We start from the raw sequence: 23,813 nt of genomic DNA on the forward strand, positions 1-23,813 counted from the left end.
TGGAGGGGAAGGCAGCATGGAAGGGGGTTGGGAAATGCAGAAGAGCTGGTCTACTGAGGCCACACCCTTGCTGGGCACCCAGGTAGACTGCATGTCTCATTCTCCCTTGTAGGTTGATGTGGTCATCTCAGTTTCCTCAGATGGAACGTGAGCAGAAGGGATGTGTTCTAGCGCCAGGCCTAACTCACAAAAAGCCCCTGGAAACACTCCTCCATTCTTGGCAGCTTCCATCAGCTGGACACAGATGACGATGAGGAGCCAGGGAAAAGTGAAGCCGCAAACTAGAGGGAGGCTGGGTCCCTGAGTAACACTTCAAAGACTGCCACTTGAGCAGGAAATAAACATCCAACTGTGTAGAAATTTTGCCTGTTGGGCCTATTTGTTACACAGCTTGGCTGACCGTAATACAATTCTTGTTCTCAGAGAGTTTATAGTCCCATTAAAAAGACTCAGTTACACAATTCTGAAACAATAGTGGGTGTCTCAGAAGAGGAGGTGGGTTATAGGGTTATAGGCTTTCAATTCTGAAGTTCCCCTAGGCTACAGGCTCCTGGCCCTGTGACTTTACCATCTAAACCCTTTTCTAGAAAAGTGGGAAAGAGTCAGATTGGGGGAAGGCACTACTGGCAGAGGAACACCACAACTAAAGGCTCACAAATAGGACTTGAAGCAAACAACAAGACGAGATGAATGCCAATGATCCTCAGAAGGGGAACACAAGTAAATGGTCCCTAAATATCTAATAACTTCTGCTGTCACAGGTGGAATAGGATCAGAGGTCTATAACTTCTCTCTGACCTAATATACCTCTTTAGTTCCTGAAAGCAGGGAACACTGAGCCTGATATGTAGGGCATCAGTCTCCCACGTCCCTTCTCCAGGCTGGTCCCTCAACCTGTTATCTGGGCTTCAGGAGATAAGTTCTCCCAGTCTCAGATGCTTGATGAGAACAGCAGTCTTACCCTGCTTTCTCCAGAGGCTATAAGGAAGGGGATTTCATCATGTTTCTGAGCTGAGGGTCCTAATGGAGGCTTCTGAGTATCAGCTGAAATTCAGATGTGGTCTTTGTGGTCCCAGTTCCCAGCTGGGCACTGGCAAGTGTGACTGGGCTGGGGCCATCTGAACACAATAAGCTTGGGAGCAGAGCCGACTGCTCATTTCTGGTTTCTAACTGAGGACCCAGAGTCCTGGGGCAGGGGCCTCGCCATCCTCCACCCTCTGCTGGTGGCAGGACCACAGAGGTATTGAAAGCAGTTTCCCCTTTGATGGGGGAAGACAGACACGGATGCTACTGGTTCTCTTGTGGTGGACTCTGCACCCCCCACAAACCCTGACTGCACCCTAATAGACAGTGCTTCTCTGGGCACACAATGACAAGTATGAAGGCACCTAAAAGTCCCAGCTCCCTGTTTTGACTTGTGGTGTGACCTTGACCTTCTTACTCACCTCACCCCCCACCCCACTGCTTCACAACAATTATTTCACAAGGTTCTATTAAATTAGCATTCATTGTTTATTATATAAATATTGTTCACTGTTGAGTTAGGTAGTATAGCAGGATACTTTGATTGTTTCTGTTCTTTTTTGGGGGATGCTGTGCTGGGTCTTGAGGCACACAGGGTTTTTCTCATTGTGGTGTGTGGACTCCTCCTATTGCAGAGCACAGGCTCTAGAGAGCTCAGCCTCAGTAGTTGTGATGCTCAGTTTCCCTACAGCATGTGGGATCTTAGTTCCCTGCCCAGGGATCGAACCCACATCCCCTGCATTGGAAGGCTGGATTCTTAACCGCTAGACTGCCGGGGAAGTCCTGCTTGATTTTCTTGGTACATACGATTAAGCCACCCCTACAACCTCTCCGTATGACTTTTCACAAGGTCGAATGTATCAGATGGTCTCTTGCTGTTGGAGGCGTCTGCTGAGTCCTCTGATGGTATGGTCTGGTCTGTACTTGAGTGTCATCACAGCTATTGTCTGGAGCTCTTAATCACTGCTAACCTGGGAACTCCCTTCCCCTCTTTCAGACATTGGATACCCTGCTTCCTGGAGCTTCTGTCTTTTCTTTCTTGGTTTAATCCCTCCTTTCACTGATGCACAATGCCTAGGAGCCTTCTGACGATGTAGTTATGACGTCTGGATTAAGCTGGCAGGTGAAAGAAGTTTCTTCTGCCTTCTCTTCTAACCATCCCACAAACAGAGAACAAAACAAAACCATGGCAAATAAATGAGAGGGCAAGAATGCCAAGCAGAAACACAAACTCGGTGTCTATAACCTGATACTGAAAAGGGTGGAACGTGGATGGGAGAGGCTTGTCTGCAGCAACACTGGGATCGATCTGCCAGGCGGAACCCCCAGTAGCTCAGGGCACACCACACATGGCTTAGGAGACACCACACGTGGCATGAGGTCACCTTCGAGGGAGGCAGTTTGGCCCCCATTCAAGAACCTATGACCCCCTCCCCAATTATCTGAAAGATGGGCGTTGAAAAGCTAGAGTGAATATCAAACGCAAAACAGTGAGATTTAGAGCAAGTCTGCTGTTAAACACAGACCCCCAGTTCCCTCTTCTCTCAACGAGCAGAGGCAGGTCAGGAGGTAAACTTTTCCTTATGTAATACAAGTTCTAGGCATTTTAACACAGGTGTAGATTCCTGTACCCTCTACTATAGTCAGGATACAAAAGAGTTCCATCACCCTCCGGCCCCACAAAACCCCACTCCATCATGTTTCCCCCTTTTTGGACACACCCACCCCTTACCCCAGACCCCTAGTAAGCTTTGGTCTGTTCTCCACAACGTACCTCTTCAAAAATGTCATACAGGTGGAATCAGAGCATATGTATGTAACCTCTCGAAACTGGTTTTTCATTTGGCACAATGACTTTTTGATTCATCCAAATTATTGCATACATCAGTCTTTGTTTCTCTTTGTTGCTGAGTGATGTCCCATCGTAGGGATATACCGCAGAGCAATTATCCATCTCCCCTCAAAGGACATTTGGGCTGTTTTCTGTTTTGGCAATTATGAATCGTGCTGCTACAAACATTTGTACACAGGGTTTGGTGTGAAGACAGATATTTATTTCACTTGGGAAGGTACCCAGGAGTAGGATTGTGTGGGTTACAGGGTGAATGTACATTTACAGGAAATGACCAAACCCTTTTCTAGACTTACTCCGCCACTCTTCTTCCCACCAGCAATGCACGAGCGTTCCTGTTGCTAGACCTAGCCAGAACTTGGTATTGATAGTACTTTTGTTGTTGCTGTTGTTAGTCATTTTAATAGGTATATAGTGGTATCTCATTATGGTTTTAAGTTCTATTTCCCTAATGACTAATTATGTTGAACACTTTTCATGCGCTTCTTCATCATCCTTACATCGTTTTGGTAAAGTGTCCCTTGAAGTGTATGTCTGTTTTTTAATTGAGTTGTTTGTTTTATCGTTGAGTTTTGAGAGTTCTTTGTATATTAAAGGTGCAAGCTCTTTGTTGTATTGAATAGGTGATTTGAAAAATTTTCCCCCAGTTGGTAGCTTATCTTTTCATTCCCTTCCTTGTCTTTTTTTGAGTAAAATTTTTAAATTGTGATGATGGAGACCATCTTTAAACTTATTCCTATCCCCGCTACTATGCACTTATTGAGCACTGGGGTATGCAGATTCCTGCTAGGTACTGCAGAAGACTCATGGGATTGAGTGCTTAAGGAATCATCTGATGAAGTCACTGCCCTTTCCCCTCGGGAGGGGTGTCCAGTTTCGACCCTGAGCCCTGAGAGGGGCTTGGGACTTCCTCAGATGTTGTACCTGCAACTCTGCTAAGTTTTAAACTTGTCCATTAGAATTATAGCTGAGCATCCCCATCTTACCCACACTTATAAAAGTCATTTCCTCCCTCTCCCCACATAACCTGCTCGTCCAAATTCAGCCCAGGCTTGAAACCTTCTCTGATCCGAAACTTCCATTTCTTTGTCTGTTGCCTGCTTTGATTATGTCACCCTTTCTGCCAGCTGGTTGGGTTTTAAGGATTAAATCACCTATGTAAAGCTTTTAGAAATGCCCAGCACCAAGCCTATTACAAAATATGTTTCCCATGTAAGTTGCTGCAAAACCAGACAAACCCCTAAACTCCAAGAGCTCCTCATCTTAAGGTTCCCTACCATCCTCCCCTAGAAGCCAGGATCTACCAGAGGTCTCTGCAATATGATTTCAATGGCAGCAAACCAGCCCACGTGTAGACACCTCAGGCAACAACTCGCACTATCCCACAAACTTTATGGAAATAGCTGCCAAACGGCAACACTATGTGTGGGATTTTAGGTGACCTGGCAAGTCAGTAGAAGGAAGGCTACTGAGCAGCTCTGAGCCAGGGGCTTCCGGTTGCTCCTAGGGCCTACCACCAAGGTAGGTTGACATGGCCGCTAGTCCTCCAGAGTGCCCTGGGCTTCCTTTTCTAGGATGGGGACAAACCAAAAGCAGACCTGAGTCTGCAGTTCCGTTTAGTGGGCCCTGTTCCCAAATGTCGATTCCTAATAGGCAACAGCTGCTGCTGTGGTTTCTTCTGGGCGAGTGATTCATGTCTTTGCTCAGAAACGATAAGCAGAACAAATGTTTACTTAGACGGATAACAGAGGGACAATTGGAAAACAGAGACTGGCAACTGGAAATATGTTGTTGCGATTTGATCCATGACAATGAATCTGAATTAGTCATATGGCACTAACTGGCCAGGCTTTCTAGGGGCTGGAGGCAGAGTGGGCCGTCAGGGGCAGGAGGCAGCTCGCCTTCCTGGAAGAGGAGTACCAGTGATGGAAGGACACGTGGAAAGGAAGTCCTGAAGGTTTGCTCAGAGCACGTCAGAGCTGCTGCCCCCTCTCCAGGTCACCCTCCCTGACCGGCTGCCTTACTGGGTATCCAGTCTGATGCCTCACCCAGAGGAGCCGTGGTGAGAAGGGGAAGCTCGGCACACACATGCCTGCTGCCTCTAAAGTCCATGAACATCTTCTTACACATTCAGAAATGAAAGAAAACCGTTAACTTTCTGTGTGCATGCATGAGAGAAAAGCTTTTAAGAAATCCAAACACTGCACAATAATGAATTTGAATCTTCGGGACAGTGGTACCTATATTGATTCACCTAAGGAAGAAACAAATACCTTCAGTGCTGAAACCTAAACGTGGGGCTGTGGAAGAGGATTTGCAGTCTAATTATGTCTACATAATTTAAGATCTTGCATCCTATTTTATGCCTATACACTATGTACAGTCATCCTCAAATACATTATTTAGTAGAGAGATCATAAATATTTCTATAAGAAGGGAGAAAAGGCAGAAGTATAATTTCTTTTTTTTTTTTTTTGCCCCAAAGAGAAAAATACTATGTTTTGTGAAAAATGTCTTAGAGAATCAGGAGGAAAAGTACAGGGAAAACCCCAAACTCAGATTCCTTCTTACTCAGGACAGAACCTCTGTGGTTGGTGCTGACGAGTCTGGAAGCATAATTGAAGTCAAAAGGAAGGTGTTCTTTCTCAGAGCAGCAATACTGGGCTGGGCATGGGAGGGGGCTCTTTTAACAGCAAACATGAGCATGGCGAATAAAGAATTCAACCTTAACTTCACAGGTGGGTTTTTCTTTTTTTAAATCAATTGTTAATTGTTTTTCATTGGAGTACAATTGCTTTAGAATGTTGTGTTAGTGTCTGCTATACCACAACGTGAATCAGCTGTACTTACACATATAATACATATATATCCCTTCCCTCTTGAGCCTCCGCCCATCATCCTACCCCTCTGTGTTGTCACAGAGCACTGAGCACCTGTGTGATACAGCAGGTTCCCACCAGCTAGCTATTTCACAGATAGCAGTGAATATGTGTCAGTGCTACCTTCTTGGTCCATCCCACCCTCTCCTTCCCCTCTTGGGTGCACAAGTCTGTTCTCTATATCTGTGTCTCTATTCCTGCCTTGCAAACAGGTTCATCAGTAGCATTTTCTAGATTCCGTATGTACGTGTTAATATACGATACTTGTTTTCCTCTTTTTGACTTACTGCACTCTATATGACAGATTCTAGGTTCATCCACATCACTACAAATGACCCAGTTTTGTTCCCTTTTATACCATATCTTCCTTATCCATTCATCTGTCGATGGACATTTAGGTTACTTGATATCACAGGTGGGTTTTTCTAAGCATGATATAAAGTGTGTAAATGGGATGACGTGCTCCCCTCTGGGCGTCCACCAGCACTTCCTGTAGGAGGCTGTCTGGGGCTGAAGCAGAGGCTGGAGGAAGTGGGGTGGGGCCCAGGAGCCCATGAGTGGATGTCCTTCCATATTGGAGAAGACAATTGTCGGGTTTGGTGGCCCAGCTCTTTTCCCTCCTTCTTCCACTGACAGCAATCCATGAGGTTTGGGTGTGATTAGAAAACGCTGCCCCCTTCCCCTCGATAGGCCCCAGTTCCAGGGAAATCTTGTGGTCCAGGCTGAGTCAGTGAGCTGCCTCCAGCCGGTCCCCTGAGGCTGGTGTTGGATGGTTCCGTGGCCCAGTCTGGGCAACTGAGAGTTTAATGCAGAACTTGTGCCTGAATTTCCAGGGCTGAGAAGCTGCTTTTCTGGCCAGTTGCTGAGAGGACGGTGTGATGTTAGGGCTGCCAGTGGGCATGCGTTTGCCGCATGTCCGGCCAGAGTTTATGTCCCTGGCTAGACCACACTTAGACTTCTCACTGACTCATGCCCAACCCAATTAGATGCTTTTTTTTTCTGCCTGGATTTATCACCATTGCAACAGAGAGAGTCATCACAGACACTCCTCTTGGCCCAAGACAGAGAGGGAGGAATGACATGAAGATAAGGACTGGATGTAAGTTCTTCTTGAGAACTCTAAGCACCTCTGGGGGACCACAGGGTCCTCGTGCAGAAGCCCCTCCATAGCTTCCTCAATGTGTCCAGGCTCTGGGTACAGTCAAGGCCTCGACTGTGCGGCCTTCTGAGACCAGCTCCCATGGGCGGTGCTCACCATGGCCAGGTTTTTCTTCCACAGCTCACAGTTTGCCTCCTTGGTTGGGAAGCTGTGGATCAGAGCTCTCAAGAGTGTCTCCAGACTCACTCTGCTCATCCTCTGTCTGCCATGAAACGCTTGAACTGCACAGCACAGAGACGAGTCTCTCCATCTAAAAGCTCCCAGTTCCTCCCACTATGTCCGTGGCTGTGGCCCAACGACCTCCTGCCCATGGATCCCCAGTTCTCTCAGGCTGGTGTTCTCTTAACACGTCCACTCAGAACTGATGCTACTCAACTGGCCTGCTTGGGAGTGAAGGCTGGGGCTTGTGGCTGGGCCACACAGGAAGTCCTGTGTGTGCATGTGTGATCAGTCGTGTTCAACTCCATGCAACCCAGTGGACTGTAGCCCGCCAGGCCCCTCTGTCCATGGGAGCTTTCAAGCAAGAATACTGGAGTGGGTTGCCATTTCTTCCTCCAGGAGATCTGCCTGACCCAGGGATTGAACCCACCTCTCCTGGGTCTCCTGCACTGGCAGGCAGATTCTTTACCACTGAGCTGCTCAGATGTGGTTAAAACACCACTTCTTACTGTTCCTGGAGAAACAACCAGAATTATCCCTACCAGACCTAAAATCCCTGTGTGTGCTGGGTACCAAAGACTCAGGACCTCTTCTCCCTCCTTCCTGGGTGTTTGTTCTCTCTCCTTCTGGGGACCTCTGTCTTTCCTGGATCAGTTCCTGCCCATCCTTTTTTTAGGTCTCAGCTTGAATGGCTCTTCCCTGCCCCCAAACTAGGCCAGACCACTCTGCTGTAAGTCTTACTCATTCATTCATTCATTCATTCATGGGGTGTTTTTTTTTTTAATAGCATCTGCTATTTTTCCTGAACAGGATGCACCCTCATATGAGCTCACAGTTATCTCCATGTCACCCTCTGTGGCTTGTAATGAAGGCCTGTGTCCCTTGCACAGCCCTGTGTTCAGAGCAGCTAGTATATTTATATCAGGCTTTCAGTGAATAAGTGAATGCATTTGTCCCTTATTCCTTATTTGCAGTTTTCTCTCTTGCCTTTCCTACCAAGTCTTGGCCTCGCAGCCCCTAAATGTGTGGCCACAATTCACATTTCCCTAGAACCCCTTCTCAAGTGACCTCATAAACGGGGAGGATGGATCAGGAACTATCTGGAACATGTACAGCCATGAAAAGTCAATGATTCAGGCCCCGGGAGGCCTGGTTTGGAAAGGTATGGTGTTGGAGTGGGTCTCAGAATTGTCAAGCTCCTGGAAACAGAGGGCAGGGGACAGGATTAGTAACCTCAGGCTGGCAACTGGCAACCAAGGGGCTTGCTCCTGGCTGCGGCGTTCTGGCTGTAGTTGGGGCATTAGTGCTAGGGCTCACCCTGCAGTGTGCCCATCGCCTCGAGGGCTCCATGGGCCACTAATGTGCATAATGCATACCAGAGAGGTGACACAGCTTTTACTAGGAAGTCCAGATGTTGAACACACATCCAGGAGACCTGCGAGATTCTGAATTGTCTGTGACATAAAACTATATCAAACATATAGTCTGGTTTAACAATATAGCTTGTGTGTGTATGCGTGCATGCGCACGTCTGTGTGTGTGTATGACAGAGAGAGAGAGAGAATCTCATTAAATATTTGGAATGATCACATTTCAGGGGCCTCTGACCATGGCTTTGTGTGCTGTCTCCTGGGTGTGAGTAACTGCGAGGCTGAATTTAGATCTCGTGGCTGGAAGGCCGGGGGCTGGGCCAGAGTTCATCTGCAGGTTCCTGGCTGGCCCATTGCTCCAGTTCCACTGGGTGTGTCATCAGAGAAGCAAGCAGCATCCTGCCTCCTCCACAGTGGATGATTTCTTCCATAAGAATCAATCCAGTTAAGATCAGAAAATGAACAGTTTCTTTGGGTCTTTCTGCTGCCCCAAGTCGAGAGTCCTCTTGTCAGTCATTGTATAACTATCTGCATGTGTGTGCATGCATGCTAAGTCGATTCACTTCTGTTGGACTCTGTGTGACACTCTGGACTGTAGTCTGCCAGGCTCCTCTGTCCATAAAATTTTCTAGACAAGAATACTGGAGTGGGTTGTCATTTCCTCCTCTAGGGGATCTTCCTGACCCAGGGACTGAACACCCACGTCTCTCTCTCTTTTTTTTTTTTTAGATTTATTTATTTCTTTCTTTTATTTTACAATATTGTATTGGTTTTGCCATACATTGACATGAATCCGCCATGGGTGTACCTGTGTCCCCCATCCTGAATCCCCCTCCCACCCCTGTCCCCATCCCATCCCTCTGGGTCATCCCAGTGCACCAGCCCCGAGCACCCTGTGTCATGCATCGAACCTGGACTGGCAATTCGTTTTACATATGATAATTTACATGTTTCAATGCCATTCTCCCAAACAATCCCACCCTTGCCCTCTCTCACAGAGTCCAAAAGACTGTTCCATACATCTGTGTCTCTTTCGCTATCTCACATACAAGGTTATCGTTACCATCTTTCTAAATTCCATATATGTGCGTTAGTATACTGTATTGGTGTTTTTCCTTCTGGCTTGCTTCACTCTGTATAATAGGCTTCAGTTTCATCCACCTCATTAGAACTGATTCAAATGTATTCTTTTTAATGGCTGAGTAATATTCCATTGCGTGTATGTACCACAGCTTTCGTATCCATTCGTCTGCTGATGGACATCTAGGTTGCTTCCATGTCCTGGCTAGTATAAACAGTGCTGCGATGCACAGTGGGGTACACGTGTCTCTTTCAGTTCTGTGAACCCATGTCTTATGTCTCCTGCATTGGCAGACAGGTTCTTACCACTAGTATACTTATCTAGGTTTCTAAATAGTATTTGTTTACCTTTTTCTAACTGCATAAAATAATATATATTCATAACAGATAACTTAGAACAAATTTTAAATAATATAATTGTAATCTCTTCACTCCCAGAAAATACACCAGTGCATTGGCATCTAGTTTTTTGTGTTTTTCCAATTTGGCCATGCTGCAGAGCTCTATAGGAGCTTAGTTCCCTGACCAGAATTTGAACCTGGGGATCCAACAGTGAAGGCACTGAATCCCACCCGTGGACCACCGGGAGATGCCCTGCATCTAGTTTTCTATGAATAAATATTGTGGAACAAGCCCACAACCTTATTGTGTATTCATTTCCATATCTTGCTTACCTATACATCAAGAATATCTTATTATCATCATTATTACTCTCTGAAAGCACACTTTTACTTGTTTCATACATTCCATTATTTGGATATACTACTATTTATTTCTTTTCTTCCAAGCTACTTTTATTTATTTTTAAAATAGTTTTTGTTGGAGTATAGTTGACTTAAACAAGGTTGTGTTAGTTTCAGGTGTACATCAAAGTGAATCAAATACACACACACACACACACACACACACACACACATCTCCATTCTTTTTCATATCCTTTCCCCACTTAGAATATTGAGTACAATTCCCTGTGCTGTATAGTAGATCCAAGCTAGTTATCTATTTTATATATAGTTGTGTGTATATGTTAACCCTAATCCCCTAATTTACCACTTCCTCCTACATTTGGTAACAATTAGTTTGATTTCAAGATCTGCGAGTCTGTTTCTATTTTGTAAAAAAAAGTAACTTTGTATGAGTTTAATCATTTTTACTGGTTGCATAGTATTCCACTATTCGGTTATGCTACTGTTTATTTAACCAGGCTTCCATCTCTGGACACTTAAGGTGTTTCACTTATTTTCCAGCAAAAGTAGATACAAATGAACGCTCTTACATATAGATTTTTATGAGTATCTCTGAGTATTTTCTTAGGAAAACCTCAAGACTTTTTTGGGATCGATTGGGAAAGATTCTTTCTCTTGCTCAGACTGCTTGACTGGTAGAAAGTCAGCCTGGGGGAGCTGGAGACCTCTTGGCTGCTTTCTAGGGAAGGAAGCCTTAGAAAAGTAGAAAGGAGAAGGTGAGAGACATGGGCGTCCTGACGGTGTCATCTAAACACCTGGGCCTAGCTGTGCTGGCCTTGCCATCTTTGTGTCTACAATGCATTGCATCTCGTTCAGTCTGAGCTGATGTCTTTTACCCGCCACTAGCAATGGCACCCCACTCCAGTACTCTTGCCTGGAAAATCCCATGGACGGAGGAGCCTGGTGGGCTGTAGTCCTTGGGGTCGAGAAGAGTCGGACTCGACTGAGCGACTTCACTTTCACTTTTCACTTTCATGCATTGGAGAAGGAAATGGCAACCCACTCCAGTGTTCTTTCCTGGAGGATCCCAGGGACAGGGGAGCCTGGTGGGCTGCCGTCTATGGGGTCACACAGAGTCAGACACGACTGAAGTGACTTAGCAGCAAACACTCATCAAACTGAGGGATGAAGTACATGGTCCCAGGGCTGGAAGTTGTGCATGAACTTCTACAATAGGAGTGGCCATCCAGCTTCTGATGAGACTCTTCCTGTGGTGTCTTCAGACTCACTACCTTTGAAACAAGCCCATTTCCTTGCTGGAAACTCTGAGGGCTAAAAGTTCCCTCCTATAGCGACTAAAATGCATTTTCCTTTATTTTTAATTTTCAGATGAAGGTTGGAGAATGCCAGTACTCTTATTGAGGGCGCCAGGGCTAGCACATGATACCCTCCCTACTGCCAGTAATGGGTGAAGTTAACCCAGATTGCAGAGCTATCACTCAGGCACCACCAGAGCAGATATGCAAAGCCTCCTGTTCACGCTTGAAGCAGCATCAATCCCCAGACCTCTAGTCCTCACTTTCCCTTCCTTTTATCTGGGCTGGGAGAGAGGGCTTATGCAGCATGAAGCCATCTTATCCACAGTTTAGCAAATGTCTGTGGAGTCTTTAAAACGGTTTCTATCATAATAAAAATATTTTAACTTATAACCTCACAAAGAGATAGGCATGGGAGTCTTTATAAAGCACAGAAATCCAGATGAGCATAATTTGAAAGTAATTTGAATCGTAATGAGTATTTTTAATGTAAACAGGCAGGAGGAAAATTTTGCTGGGTTCTGATGTAGTACACACACCCAAATATGTGTCTTTCGATGGAAATATGAGTGTCAAGGGAATCCAAGATGGTGCAGCCGTCACTGGCATAAATAAGAGAGAAAGGATATTTTCTGGGGGTTTCAGCAGGAAAAGAAAGGCAATGATTGTGCTATGCAGCCTGTGGTCATTGCCGATCTAGCCTCTGAATGGAAACTGGGGGCAAAATGTAGACAAGCTGAAAACACTGACTAGTTCTTATGAGACAAAAAGAAGGATGTGCTGGAAGGTTTCTTAGAGATAGAGAGGGACAGGTGTCTGCAGATATCAGGCACTTGATACCCCTCCCCCACCTAATATTTGCACTTCTATTGATATTTAACTAGTGCATCTGCCCTACTTCTCCCATTTTTTGTCCTCACACACGTAAGGAACTTTTACACCATTACAGTAGATGTAAGACCACAATCACTTGTCTTGAATAAAATGAAAACAAGACATCATCAGTAAAAGCTAGCCTGATGCTTCTGCTTGCCCAGAGCTCTGAGCCTCAAACCATTCCTTTTTAGCTGAAAGCAATGAGCAAAATGTGAGAAAGATATTTAAGGTGTCCTGACACCAAAATGAGTCTTTGTTGTAATCAGAGTGATTTAAAATAAAGGTAAATAAAACATGGGCAGATATCTCATTGTGATGTCTACTGCTCTTTCATGAGTTGTCCATATGCCACGTCAAAGCTTCTCAACTACTTCTATGACTAAGTACCCCTATTGATGGAGTCCAGTTGCCTCACTGGACACATAGGATGCTGAGAACTAGTGTAGGGAGGAAGTCTTCCTGGGTCTGCAACAGCCCCCTAGCTCCCAGTTCCAGCTTCTTCGTTGCTTCCTTCACCATCTCTGCCATTCACCACAGCAGCTCTTAAATGAATGCTGGGGCAGTCTGCATGTTGGGGGGAACACAGGGCAGATGTTTAACTCTCCTAGAAGGAGAGGCAGTGTGAGGGTGGTCCTCTTCATAGAAAATGTGGTCAGAACCGTGCAGTGCTAAGCTGCCAGCGGGGCCCAAGCCTCATCTCAAGGACAAGGGCACTCAGCTCAAAGGACAGTCTTTGTTGGCTCCACGTTCGGCTTCTTTGGTGACAGCTGCTTCTACCAAAACAAGTGCTGCAAATCCAGGATTTTCAGAAAGAATCTCCAATCCTCAAAAAGGACATGTTTACACCAAAACTTCTCTGTGTGTTCACCCTCTGTTCACTCAGAGCCTCCTGCAATTTTCTCTGTGATGCATTTTCGTGTGATGGCTTTTGCCCTGGAGCATCCGCACATGCAAATAGACCATGCCTGATGTCCAGCCGGACTCCTCCCCAAACGGAGCCAAACTGTTCATTGTTGTTTATTTCTCCTGCATTTTAAAAATCATGCCTATGCTGAAGCAGAGTGCACACTTTCAAGTTCACTTGCAGATCCGTGGGAAGCTGAAAAGCTTCATCATTACTACTTCAGGGGCTCTTTGTCAGTGTCTTCCATAGGTGGCCTTGGAACCAGACCCTTTTAGCAGCTTCCTTAGCCTTGCCCAGAGTTACAGAATCTGAAGTTTGAGACCATTGTTATAATCCACATTTTAAAATTGGACTGAGTCCTGTCTGCCCTAAGCCAGTGAGTAGATGGTCCTTAAGAGGCAAATATTCATCCTCCACCTGGACATGCTTCAGTACATGGTTCACATCCCTTTCCAGGCCTGGGACTGTGCACTTCATTCTGTAGTTAATGTGAGTTTTGCATAAAAGATAGTGGAAACTGGGTTAAATGAAATGTTGACAAGGGACTGCAAGTTCAGGAACACTTGGATCCAGGAGTTCGATCCATCATGAGCCAATCAGTCAATGGGTCTTCACTGAGCCCCTGCTAAGCCCTGTGCAAGTTCCTGCTGCACGGGAGGAGGTCCCTGCCTCCAGGAGCCTTTTGGCTTGTTGGGGAGGCAAGGTATATATTTGAAGAGGCCTATCCAAAAGGAGACAAATAATAATACAAGATGATGTTCTCAAACACCTGCCATTCTTGGGGCAGACCTTGCCCTATTCATTTATGAACTCACTTTTCATTACCACTTACTTATGCTGATAACTAAAAAAAAAAAGTCTTTATCTCTCTTCTTTAGTAGCAAGCACTGTGCTGAGTTTGAGGCATACAAGTGTGCATAGCATGTAGCCTTGGCCCCCTAGGAGCACACATTCTCCCAGAGAAGGTAACTCTTGGCAGAGACCCAGAGAGCTAGGCAGGTCTGCCTGTGACCCCAGTGACTCTGGGAGCGAACACACTGAGCAGCGGTTCCGTTGTAATCTCTTGTGAAATAGACCTGCCTTTTGTGGCCCATCAGTTTTCCTGCAGCTGCTGTTAACAAGTTGCCACAAACTTGGTGATTTTAAATAACAGACATTGGGACTTTCTTGGTGGTCCAGTAGTTAAGACTTTGCCTTCAGATGCAGGGGGTGTGGGTTTGAACCCTGACTGGGGAACTAAGATCCCATATGACTCAAGGCCAAAAAACCAAAGCATAAAATAGGAGCAATAAAAACTTTTAAAATGGTCCACATACTTTTTTTTTTTTTTAACAGACGTTTATTCTGTCACAGTTCCAGAGGCCAGAGGTCTGAAATCAGCATGAAGTCAGGGGCCAGATCAGGGTGTCACCATGGTCTTCTTCCAGCAGGAAGCTCTGTGGGAGAATCCATATCCTTACGTCGTCAGCTTCTGGTGTCAGCTGGCAGTCTTTGGCTTGTGGCTGCATCCCCTCAGTCAAGTCAGCGTCTTTGAACCTTTGGCCCATCTTTGCATCACCTTCTCTGCGTGTGTCACATTTCCCTCTGCCTGCCTCTCCGAATGTCCCATGTGATTGCACTTGGGGCCCTCAGATATGCAGATGAAACCACCCTTATATTATATATTTATGATGTATAAATATCAATAACCTCAGATATGCAGATGACACCATCCTTATGGCAGAAAGTGAAGAGGAACTAAAGAGCCTCTTGATGAAAGTGGAAGAGTAGAGCAAAAAAGCTGGCTTAAAACTCACCACTGAAAAAACTAGATCATGGCATCCAGTCCCATCACTTCTTGGCAAATAGACGAGGAAACAATGGAAACAGTGACAGACTTTATTTTCTTGGGCTCCAAAATCACTGCAGATGGTGACTGCAGCCATGAAATTAAAAGATTCTTGCTCCTTGGAAGAAAAACAATGACCAACTTAGACAGCGTATGAAAAAGAGACATTACTGTATCGACTAATGTTCATCTAGTCAAAGCTATAGTTTTTCTAGTAGTCATCTACAGATGTGCAAGTTGGACCATAAAGAAAGCTGAGCGCCAAAGAACTGATGCTTTTGAACTGTGGTATTGAAGAAGACTCTTGAGAGTCCCTTGGACTGCAAGGAGATCCAGCCAATCCATACTAAAGGAAATCAGTCCTGACTATTCATCAGAAGGACTGATGCTGAAGCTCCAATACTTTGACCACCTGATGCGAAAAATTGACTCAATGGAAAAGACCCTGATGCTGGGAAAGATTGAGGGCAGGAGGAGAAGGGGACGACACAGCATGAGATGGTTGGACGGCATCACTGACTCGAAGGACATGAATTTGAGCAAGCTCCAGGAGTTGGTGATGGAGAGGAAAGCCTGGCGTGATGCAGTCCATGGGGTCGGAAAGAGTTGGACACGACTGAATGACTGAACTGAACTGCCTCTCCTAATGTCCCATGTGATTGCACTTGGGACCACCAAGATTATCACACCATCTCAAGGTCCTTCACTTAATCACATTTGCAAATCATACCCTCATGGGGTGACATTCACGGTTCCAGTGATTATGACCTGCTAGGCTGCAAATGTGTCCCCCGCACCCCCAAATCTATATGTTGCATCTTTTTAATATAAGTTTATGTATTTTAATTGGAGGCTAATTACTTTACACTATTGTATTGGTTTTGCCATACATCAACATGAATCCTCCATGGGTTACACGTGTTCCCCATCCTGAACCCCCCTCCCACCTCCCTCCCCATAACATTCCTCTGGGTCATCCCAGTGCACCAGCCCTGAGCATCCTGTATTGTGCATCGAACCCGGACTGGCAATTCGTTTCACATATGATATTATACATGTTTCAGTGCCATTCTCCCATATATGTTGTTTCTTAACACTCAAGGGTGAAGGGATTAGGAGGAGGGGCCTTTGGGAGGAACTTAAGTCATGAGGATTCCATCCTCAAGGGTGGGGTTAGTACCTCATAAAACCGGCTCTGGAGAGACCGTCTCGCCCCTTCCGTCAGTGTGGACACAGCAAGGCGATGGCTCTGAACCAGGAGGAAGGCCTTCACCAGAACCTCACCCTGCAGGCATCTTGATCTTGGACTCCCAGCTTCTAGAACCATGAGAAACAAATGTCTGTTTTTATAAATTACCCACTACATGATAGTTTGTCATACCAGCCCAAATGGCCAGAGACAAGACCTAATATCTTTGGGGGCTGTCGTTCTGCCTGCCATATGTGATTTCCCTGGCCATTGCATGCACGCTGGCCTTTAGATGTTGCCGTGAGTATTCACTCCACAAATGTGCAGTCTTCTCTGCTCTCTACCGCTTTCTGGCCAACTTCCCTAGGACACGTGTCATCCTTGCTAAGGAAGAGCTCAGAGTCACAGGTCAGGCTGCAGCTCTGTGGCCTCCCCGAGAGAGGGCCGGCCTTCCCCATCCTGCTGACGGGAGGATTCCGAGAGCCCATCACCGGCTTGTCTCTCTCCGTGTGAATGCCCGCATTCTGTGAGCAGCAAGAGGGTCACAAGTCAGTGCATGCTCGGGGTCAGTGAGGAAACACAGAGAGATTAAGGGGACAAAGAGAGGGCAGGGCAGGGCGTGCTCCCGCTGGGAGTTAACCTAGCAGAACTGCAGCAGGACAGGCAGACAGCCCTGCCCTGCCCCAGGGCCTGGCCCTTCACTGTCTGAGAAGGGATACCAGGTCACTCATAGCCTCTCCTCCATCCTGCATCCCAAGTGCCTGACTCCATACCTACCAGTGAACACCCTGCTTTCCTAACACAAAAGCCAAAGGGCCCTGTATCATCCTGAGCCTCCCAGAAGTGTTGCATTCATATCATGATTTCTTTTCTAGAAGCATCTTACAGGATGCTCATGACCACCAGGGCCCAAGCTTACCATGTTCATTTTCCAGATGAAGAATCTAAGGCCCAGGGAGGCCAACTGAGGATGCAGGCATGGAGAAGGATGGATAAAAACCCCAGAACAAGAACACCCTGCTTGGAGATTGTCTGCTAGATGGGAGTAACTTTCATGGCTAACCTAGCCTAGGACAAGACTGTGTGTAGAAGGGAGAAGAAAAGGTCAGTCCTCAGGTCTTTCTGGACACACCCAGCCTTGGCCTCTGCCCTCACCTCTTCCAAAGCCCTGGAGGGCTGGAGGAGCCAAACACCTAGATGGATGGCTGACACACTCCAGAAGTCTCAGAATACACACAACCTGACGAGCATCTCCAGGACAGGTCTGCTGGGGATATGGGCCCTTGGGGGAGGGTCTCTATAGACACCTGGGCTGAAGTTTTAATCCAGTCCCCTCCTCTTCATTCCCAATTACATTGCCTTCCTCATCACTTGGGCTGTGGTCTATGGGGTCTCGCAGAGTCGGACATGACTAAAGTGACTTAGCAGTAGCAGCAGCAGCAGCAGCAGCCTCATAACTTACAAAGCCATCAAGTAGCTGCAGAGAATCATGGTGCTGGGGCCAGTATGGGTAGAGGCCTGGCCAGGCTTGATCCCACTGGAGAAAAGTCATCTGATTGTACAGCCTAGGGTCGGATGGGATGATGGGTGATGGTTGAAGCTTTTGGGGGAGAAAAAGGGAATCTGCTGTCCCTGCCCCACCCCTGCCATGTCTGAGAACTGACCACAGTTACCAAGACTGATTCTCAGGGCCATGTCAGCTTTTCTCCCCTTACCTTGTACAGTGGAGCCAGAGCGGACCTCTGCCCCCAGCTGCGCAATCACCTTTCCCTTGAAAGGAGAGAGTGTAGGGCAGCTCTCAGAGCCAGCCTCCTGCCATCAGTGTGCTGGGAACAGTGACTGGGAACTCATGGGTTTCTATCTTCAGTCCTGAAGAAGCAGCAAGATCTGGTCTGCAGAGGGAGAGAGAGGGAAGCCTAGGGAGAGGAGATGCCAAGGTGGGGCCTGACAGTGTTCCCAGTTTCTGGGACACATCCTTCCTGCCCTGGGTGCCTCCACTGGTCTCTGCTTCCTAATGACAGAGCTCACTTGATTTCTTGAGACTGAATGAGTGACCCCCGTTACTTGCAGCCACAGGAGTGCTGACCACGGGCTGCAGCTGTGTAGGCCTTTGTGAGCAGCACAGCCCTGGGCTGGGTAGAGGCCCTAGGACTCTAGATAGAGGGACATCTGCTCTTCTGACTCCCTGAGGTCCAATAGGAGCTGGGATTGGATCCTGATGACCCTGAGGTCAAGCCCGTCCCACCCTCCAGCAATCAAGAGGGAACAGTCTCTGAGGACATCCTAAATGGCCTGGTAGGACACATCATTTGAAGGTGGGACAGGGTTCCTGCAGGCAGAGGGAAGGATCAAGGCCAGGAGAGTCATCCCAGAATATGAAGATACTAAAGAGAGAATGTCTGAGGCCAGGGCAGGAAGGGACATCACAAGGGTCAGCGGTGACAGCTCTTGGCTAGCTGTCCCTGACCTTGACATATCCATGCCCTCAAACTTCTCTTAGACACAACAACTTTCCCATTTAGACAAGGAAACTGAGGATCAGAAAGCATGTTGGCTTCCTAGGGCTTCCTGTGGTCATAACAATGGATACAAACTGACCAATTTAAAACCATAGAAATTTATTCTCCCCAAATTCTGGAGGTCCCAAGCCTGAAGTCAAGGTGTCCTGAAATCAGGCATGTGCTTCCCTGCCAACCCTCCTGGGAACAATCTGTTCCTTGCCTTTTCTGGTGACTCCAGGCATTCCTTGGCTTGTGGCAGCATCACGCCCAGCTGCCTCTGTTTTCATATCGCCCTCTCCTCTTTTCTTGTGTCTCCTCTTCCACGTCATATGAGGATACTTGTCATTGGATATACGGCCCATGCAGGCAATCCACAGTGACCTCATCTTGAGATTCTTAATTACATCTGCAAAGACCTTTTTTCCAGACAAGGACTCACTCACAGATTCTGAGGGTTAGGACGTGGACACATCACGCTGAGGACCACCATCTGACTCCTGAAAGCAAGGGCTGGCTGATTCCTCAGTGTCACACACCTGTGAGGGCCCGAGTGCGGATTGGAGCAGGTCAGCCTGAGAGCTGTGGTGTTTGCTGGATCCTGCACAGACGTAGGAATACTCGGGAGGAGTGTAAGGTGGGGACAGGGGAGGGGGCAGCAAGGGAAGAATGAGCTGCCCAGCACTGGCTATCCCCTGCATGTGCTGAGAAAAAACAGATATGATTGTATTTATCCCAGATCGATGGACATGAGTTTGAGTAAGCTCCAGAAGTTGGTGATGGATAGGGAAGCCTGGTGTGCTACAGTCCATGGGGTTGCAGAGTTGGACACAACTGAGTGACTGAACTGAGCTGATCCCAGTTCTATGGCTTTTACAGAAGAGCCAGTGCAAGGGGCCTGGGGTGGCATCCACATCCTTATAACTATGTCCCCACAAATGTTTCTATATGAACCATGAAGAAACTATCATTTACCCTCCTAGGAGACACTCTGCAGATCCCAGGAGCCATATTGCCAGCAACACTGGTGGGTGTCAGAGCACTGGGGGGAACATTTTGAAAGTGAAAATGTTGGTGGGTTGGTCCAGGGATGTGCCAGGGGAACGGTGAAGGTCAGGAGCGGGATGGAGCAGAAAGGCTTCTACTGGAAGAGATGAAGCTGTCTGTCCTACACCAGGCTGCCCCGAGGGGCATTCCCCCGGGGGCGACGGCTGAGTCCAGGTGTGTGTGACCAGCAGCTGGGGAAGGAAAATAGGGTGTTCGGGGCCCCATCCTTCCCACGTCTTCCTCTCCCCACTCTGGACAGCTCATCAGACTGTGTATGTGGTGGTACGCCAGGCACCCCAGCCCCTCTGCAGAACCAAATGGGAACTTCATCAGGGACATGGCCACATCCCCACCACACACACATACACACACACACACACACACACAAGCAGTCTTTCGTGCGATGAATCCAAGAGCGCCTTCTTCTAAAGGTCTCCCCACTCCCTGCCCTGCATTCCTCCCTTTACCTTCTCCCCAGCCTCTTCATGTATGCTCAGTCCTCTTCCTCAGCCTTTGTTCGGACCAGGAAAACGCACTCTTTCACCTAAACTCAAGTAAATCATCAAGTGCCATAGAAAGTTACGTTCAACACTAGGGAAAATTGAATTTATCTTGGGGATGTTTTATTCTTCCAAAAGTCCACTTCGGCAAAGTCTAATGTGTAGAAAAGCATGAAATACTACTGCTCCGGATGGAGCCCGCTCTCTGCCGAGCATTAAGCCGCGGGGTCCGAAACCCGCCTCACTCCCGTCAACCACTCTCTTTAACTCAAATGCCCATCAATGTCCCTGCTAAATGGGAGTCTTAGGCACATCTCATCTTATCATAATGTCACGAAACCCATAGAATTACAAATCAGATTTAAGGCAGAAACTGTGACAGCCAAATCTAAGTACACCAAAAGTACATTAAGCATCCGTCTTCATTTAGCATCCCCATTCTGGCCCACCTCTCAGCTCAGACCCACTCCGTGCAGAGCTCAGCTTGACACAGTCTTAAGATCCATTTTCGAGTGGACTGAAATATAAATGACAGTTCACCCTGCTCACGAACACAGACAACTGTATAAAATATTTAAATAAAGACAGCAAAGAACAGAGGATTGCTGCAAAGCCTTTGGCAGACCCAGCCTTGGGGAATTTAGCAGCTTGAGATTCATTACAAATTTCATCTTTAATGTTATTTTTAGTTCAATATTTTGTAGCACTCAGAAGTAAATCTTGGTACACTGTCTCCTTTCCCCTGGCTTCCTCTCTTCTGTTGTCTGATCCTTCAGTTTTACTGAAACCTAATACGTTTTCAATAAAATTGATTTGTGACGTCGTAATGCTGTGTGTTGCCATCTCCCGTTCCTTGATGAAACGGGGAGAGGACGATTGCATGATTTGGCAAAGTGAGGCAGGTTGCTCTTGGTTGTGGAATAAATTGGAGTGAACTTGGAAACCACCCTGCAGCAACACGGAAACTTTGCATGTATTCTTGCCTCTTATGCTCTGCCATTTTGAAGGTCTAGCCTCCAATGTCACTCCTGAGTGCAAAGTAACCTGTCCTCTCGCGAGAGTCACTACCCCAAACACAGATGTAGAGGAGAGGAGGAAACCTCTTGTTTCAATACTTACTGTTCAACTGACCTTTTGATATGAGTTTCCATGTGGAAACCTAGAGCCAGTTTGGCAGTTCCAAATGAATTTCTAAAAAGGTGCCTGTTCCCGCCTGGGAGCAGAAGAGGATTAGTTGACTGGAACGCTGTCCTAAGGTAATTCTTTGGGTTCTTCAGTCTTCCAGGGAGACAGCAGGGAGATTTAAATACAGCCTTGCCCACAAGGCAGCCAACAAGGTGAGAGGGAAGTCAGAAAACGGTGACCTGCTCCTCAGCCAGCCCCCTGGATGTACAAAATTGAAGCCCCTGGAAAAGGAACAGAACCCAGAAGATTCTTGTGACTTTTGACTGAACCAGGATGGGTGGTTCTCACTTGTCTTATCAGGACAGACCCTGACTTCTGACATTGGGAAATGAGGAGCTGGTGAGGAAGGTTCAGAATGAAGCTCAGAGCAGCTCAAGAGAAACAATATTTGATTCAAAAATCAAGTAATCCATGATATTTGCTGGATAGAGCTCTGTGACTTGGTTTTTCCATGTCAAAAATGGGTCTGATGCCCTTGGCCTCCTCATTTAATAGGACCACTAAGGTTGAAGGAATAGGAGAACTCTGCTTGCTTGAAGGGTTATCTTTGCATTGGCAAAAACAAAGGGAGAGAACTGGGGTGGTTATCTGGGTAATTTACACCTAAATAAAGCTGAAAAAAGAAGAAAAAAAGGAGAGAAGGGTGGTAGAGGATGAGATGGTTAGACAGCATCACTGACTCAATGGACATGAATTTGAGCACACTCTGGGAGGTAGTCAAGGACAGGTGAGCCTGGGGTGCTGCAGTCCATGGGGTCACAGAGTCAGACATGGCTTAGCGACTGAACCACAATGGCAAAAACTGAATAGCTTTTAAAGCAAAGAAGCTCAGAAATTTCAACTTTGGAACCAAGCACACATACATCATCCAGGCAAGGGATTCATGAAGGGAGTGCTGTCCTAAGTAACATGCTGGGGGATAAGAAGCTGGGAGGATAAGGGAAGACACCAGACAAGAATACCAGTTCAGCTGGACTCTCCCTTCAGATCCACGGGGAGCTCTGGAGTGTTCCTGGCACCAAGAGCTGTCCCACCTTGAGGAAACGGGTTTGGACTTTTGGATTCCCACTTTAGTCTGCCGTTGGTTGGGCCACCTCTGGGGTATTTCCAGGTGCGGTGACTCCCCAGGGCTGAGGATGGTTCTCAGGACTTGCATGTACTTGTTACCACTGGTATCCACAGTGGTCTGAGATGGGGGCCATGGCCCATTACAGGCAGGCCTGCCGGGGCACACCATCCAGTGAAATCTCCTTCTAACATCTCCCTGCTGAGCTGAGAGCTACACTCCAGATCCATAAGGCCAAGAAACCTCCTTGTGCTCCAGGAAGTTTTTGAACATCTCAGAAGAAACCCATGACAAATAATAATGGTTCCGGTGGAAAGGAAAAGCTGACTTCTTGTAGCCTGGCTCTAAGGAGAGGAAACGGTCACCTTGAGAGCAACAGAGGGACTGTTTTTTTTTTTGTTTTTTTTTTTGCCTCTATCCTGTGACATGACACTCTTTCCCTTTAAGTAGTTGCTGTCAGATTCAATGAGAAAATACACAAAAAGAATTTTACACCATGTCTGGCACATAGTAACCACTCAATAAATGTTAGCTTGTTATTATTATCATTTTCCTAAATGGCGAGGTCAAACCAATTAGCTGGGTTTTTCTTTTTAATGAAAACTCTGATAAGATAATCATTGTGAGGTAGACAGGCTTTGAATCCTCTGTTAACGGGGATGATTAAAATGCACTTGATTATCCTGGGGCAGGGACAGCATATAGATTTTCCTACGTGCCCACTCCAACTGAGCCTGGTGGCCGATATTGTTAGGAAGGATTCTGAGGTGGTATCCAGGTCCAGGGAACAGGGTTTTGTTGATTAATTAGTCATGCCTCCCACCTACACCAGAGAAGACACAGGGGTAATCTGTAGTATCTTGGCCCTTTGCAATCATCAGAATTCATGGCTTTTATTAAGCGCAAAGCTCCAAGGAAGCAGATGACAAGAGTTATTTCTCTTCTTAAGCAGCAGTTCCAAGCCTGGGGCTTTTCCCTTTGTGAAGGTGAGGTAGGAAGAAGTTCCCAGAATGTGCCACAGGTAAAGATATTTTCTCAGCAGTACCTGGATTATCCCCCCCCAAAAAAAGGAGGAGAAAGAAAGAGAAGTTGGTAGCGGGGAAAAGATCTCCATAAGTTGTAGCATCTAACGTAACTAAAAGCACTCAAATCCAGAGTATGTGTGCGTCCAACCACATAAATAACTACAAAGATAG

General features: G+C 46.8%; 1 long non-coding RNA gene across 1 annotated transcript in view; it reads left to right on the forward strand.

The window, feature by feature from the left end:
- The window catches only part of LOC147353561 (uncharacterized), a 32,878-nt gene extending 16,900 nt beyond the window's left edge, over positions 1–15,978 (forward strand). Inside the window, exon 2 of the long non-coding RNA XR_015145145.1 lies at positions 113–15,978. This is a non-coding gene — a long non-coding RNA (uncharacterized LOC147353561). The remainder of the gene's footprint in view (positions 1–112) is intronic.
- Positions 15,979–23,813: the final 7,835 nt, after the last annotated feature.

This window comes from Bos grunniens, chromosome 18 (assembly GCF_055505025.1).
Source record: "Bos grunniens cultivar Pamir isolate PY7600 chromosome 18, Bosgru_T2T1.0, whole genome shotgun sequence".
In the NCBI taxonomy this organism is placed as follows: Eukaryota; Metazoa; Chordata; class Mammalia; order Artiodactyla; family Bovidae; genus Bos; species Bos grunniens.